Source organism: Octopus bimaculoides, chromosome 17 (assembly GCF_001194135.2).
Source record: "Octopus bimaculoides isolate UCB-OBI-ISO-001 chromosome 17, ASM119413v2, whole genome shotgun sequence".
Taxonomy (NCBI): domain Eukaryota; kingdom Metazoa; phylum Mollusca; class Cephalopoda; order Octopoda; family Octopodidae; genus Octopus; species Octopus bimaculoides.
Window position 1 is genome coordinate 29,130,331 of NC_068997.1, and position 3,324 is coordinate 29,133,654.

Sequence of the window (3,324 nt, forward strand, 5' to 3'; positions counted from 1 at the left end):
ATGTACCATCTTGAGTGTGACTGTTGCCAGTACCACCTGACTGGCCTTGTAGGGTTTTTGAGCGAGATCGTTGCCAGTGCCCCTGGACTGGCTCTTGTGCGAGTGGCACATAAAAGACACCATTTCGAGCGTGGCCGTTTTCGTGCGGGTGACACATAAAAGCACCCACTACACTCTCTGAGTGGTTGGCGTTAGGAAGGGCATCCAGCTGTAGAAACTCTGCCAAATTAGATTGGAGCCTGGTGTTGCCATCCGGTTTCACCAGTCCTCAGTCAAATTGTCCAACCCATGCTAGCATGGAAAGCGGACGTTAAACGATGATGATGATGAACCACATGGTTTTGGGTTCAGTTCCACTGCACGGCATCTTGGGTAAGTGTCTTATACTATAGCCCTGGACTGACCAAAGCATTGTAAAAAGATTGGGTTGATGTAAAACTGAAGAAAGCCTCTGTGCGTGTGTGTGTGTGTGTGATAATGTCCCTCACCATTGCTTGACAGCCAGCGATTGTTCATGTCCCTGGTTTATAAAAAAGAGATCTGGCTTTGAATAAAAAAAGTACTGGAGTTCATTCTTTCTCCCCACCCTAATAAATTCTTCAGGGCAGTGCCCCAGCTTCGCCACAGTCAAACGACTAAAATAATAGATAAAAGATAGGTAACATTGCTTGACCTTGAAATCTATTGGTATTCACACATTGGTTTTGCAACACTGGGATTTGGTCACTTGTTCAATATTTTGTACAGTTTTAGTGGATAATTTGAAAAAATTATTAGAAAAAGAAAAGTCCAGTAAAAGGGAAAAAAAATTATTTGATTCTTTAGCATTCTGAATTACATTTAAACTATGATTTGGATATTACTTAATTGGTAATTAAGTGAACCATTACATTTATTAAGCTAAATATGTTTCTTTATTTGATATGAGACAGAAAATATGAGATGCCCTTGATAATTAGTGAGTGTTAAATGTACTGTCTTTATGACGGTAGTCAATTAGCACAATATATCACATTTTAATTAGTCGTTTTACTTTGAAATGTTTAGCTCTGTTGTATTCATAAAAATCATAGAAAGTAATTACACATATATAATTATGTAGTTTTTAAAAGTTGTCAGATAATTTGCAATGTTGTAGTTCTTTACATTTCTAAGATATTTGTTAATCATTCCTTTTAGCATATTTCAGTGTTTTACTTCCAGATTAGATTTGTTGTTTTAATTACTAACTTCAGCTATTTAAATTCTTTCACTTTATCTAACAGCTTGAAAATATAAAATATGTACTGTAGAATATGAAAATGAAAGGGGGGAAAAAAAAATCTCTGAAGTTCAATAGACATATGTGTCTTAAGTAAAGGTTAGGAATATCAGAATACAAATCTACATAAGTAAAGTTATAATATATTCAAACATCAAAATAAAATTTGGATACTCATCATCATCATCATCATCATCATTTAATGACCATTGTCCATGCTGATATGGGTCTGATTTGGCATGGTTTTCTATGGCTGCAGGCCTTTCCTAATGCCAACCACTATGAGAGTGTAATCAATGCATTTACATGTCACTGGTACGGGTGCAATTTGCATGACACTGGTATCTGCCATGACTGCAATTTTGCTTGGTTTGATGGGTCTTCCTCTCAAGGACAACATAATGCCAAAGGTCTTGGTTATTGCCTCCATGAGGCCCAACACTGGAAAGGATCTCAGCCACCTTATGTCCATGAGGCCCAACACTCGAAAGGAACTCGGCCGCTTTGCCTCCATGAGGCTCATATTTTCCAGCAAACAAGTTGATGTTGTTTATAATGTAAGCATTCAAAGATGGCCACTATAATAAAGTACGAGGATGAGACAAAAAAAGTAATGCCATTTTGTTTAGGACAGGTATAATTATCAACACAGGAACATGTATCATGCATCAAAATGAAGCTGGTCCTCTGTGGATCACATCCCTACTTCTCAGTATAATCACCGTTTCTCTTAATAGCAATGTTCCACCTTTGAATGAGAGCATGTATCCCTGCCCCGTAAAATTCTGTTGACTGTTCTTCTTCACTACAGTTTTCACTTCCTCATCACTGGACTATCATCTCTTCAGCCCCATGAAAGAGGGTTTGAGAGGCAAACATTAACAGTCAACATAATTTTATAAGGCAGGGATACAAGCTCTCATTTGAAGGTGGAACATTGCTATTGAGAGAAATGGTGACTATGTTGAGAAGTAGGGATGTGATCCACAGAGGACCAGCTTCATTTTGATGTATGATACATGTTCCTGTGTTGGTAATTAAACCTGTCCTAAACAAAATGACATTACTTTTTGACTCATCCTCATATTTAGAATGTATTGAAAAATAGAATAAACTGCTTAAAACTTTGAAATACATGTCCTGTATATCCTGAAAGTTTTCTAACATCAGTAGCTTCTTCAAATTTTATTCTAAAAGACTTAGAAAATTTTTTTGTAAGTACATTGAAGCAATCATCTAAATTCTATGTGGCTGTGTGGTAAGAAGCTTGTTCCCCAACTACATAGTCCAACCCATGTTAGCATGGAAAGCGGACATTAAACGATGATGACATGACAGGCTTCTTTCAGTTTCTGTCTTGCAAATCCACTCACAAGGCTTTGGTTGGCCTGAGACTATAGTAGAAGACACTTGCCCAAGGTGCCGCGCAGTGGGACTGAACCTGGAACCATGGGGTTGGTAAGCCAGCTGCTTACCACACAGCCATTAAATATCCATGATGACTGATCTTACCAATCGGTTTCCTGTAAAGAATACAAGGAAGTGTTAGGTAACAAACTGATTATATCCCCTTCCGTATCGGCTAACTATGAGCGTAAAGTTATATAATTGGTTTGTTATCTAACACTCTATTGTATTCTGTCTGCAAAACTGATTGGTAAGACTAGCCGTGATGGATATCTAATACTATACATTTCAGATAATATACACATTCTACTGACAGTTGTACAATATTTTTACTCAATAAGTACAATAGAATGCACTGTCAGTGGTGGTATAGGGCATCGAACATGCCAAATAATCTTTTACTTATTGAGATAAGATGAGAAGAATTCAGTTTCTTCTATAAACAAAAAAAAAAAGTCTATTTCCTCTATGACATTACTTAGTAATGAAACTTTTTGCAAATGTTTATCAAGTAAAGTCAATGCAGAAGGAAGATGTGTGATTCCTTTCTAAAATATGAGGCTATTTTATGACCTAAACGCAATACCTCCTAACTATACTGTAATGATATTTAGTATTTATTTCAAATTTTCTTTTCTTTTCTTTTTTTTTTTTTA

At 36.5% G+C, this 3,324-nt stretch overlaps 1 protein-coding gene across 1 annotated transcript in view; it reads left to right on the plus strand.

Annotated features, from left to right (window-relative positions):
- The window catches only part of LOC106878380 (CLIP-associating protein 1), a 156,455-nt gene that overhangs the window by 37,642 nt on the left and 115,489 nt on the right, over nt 1-3,324 (plus strand). The gene's annotated exons all lie outside the window — the stretch shown is intronic.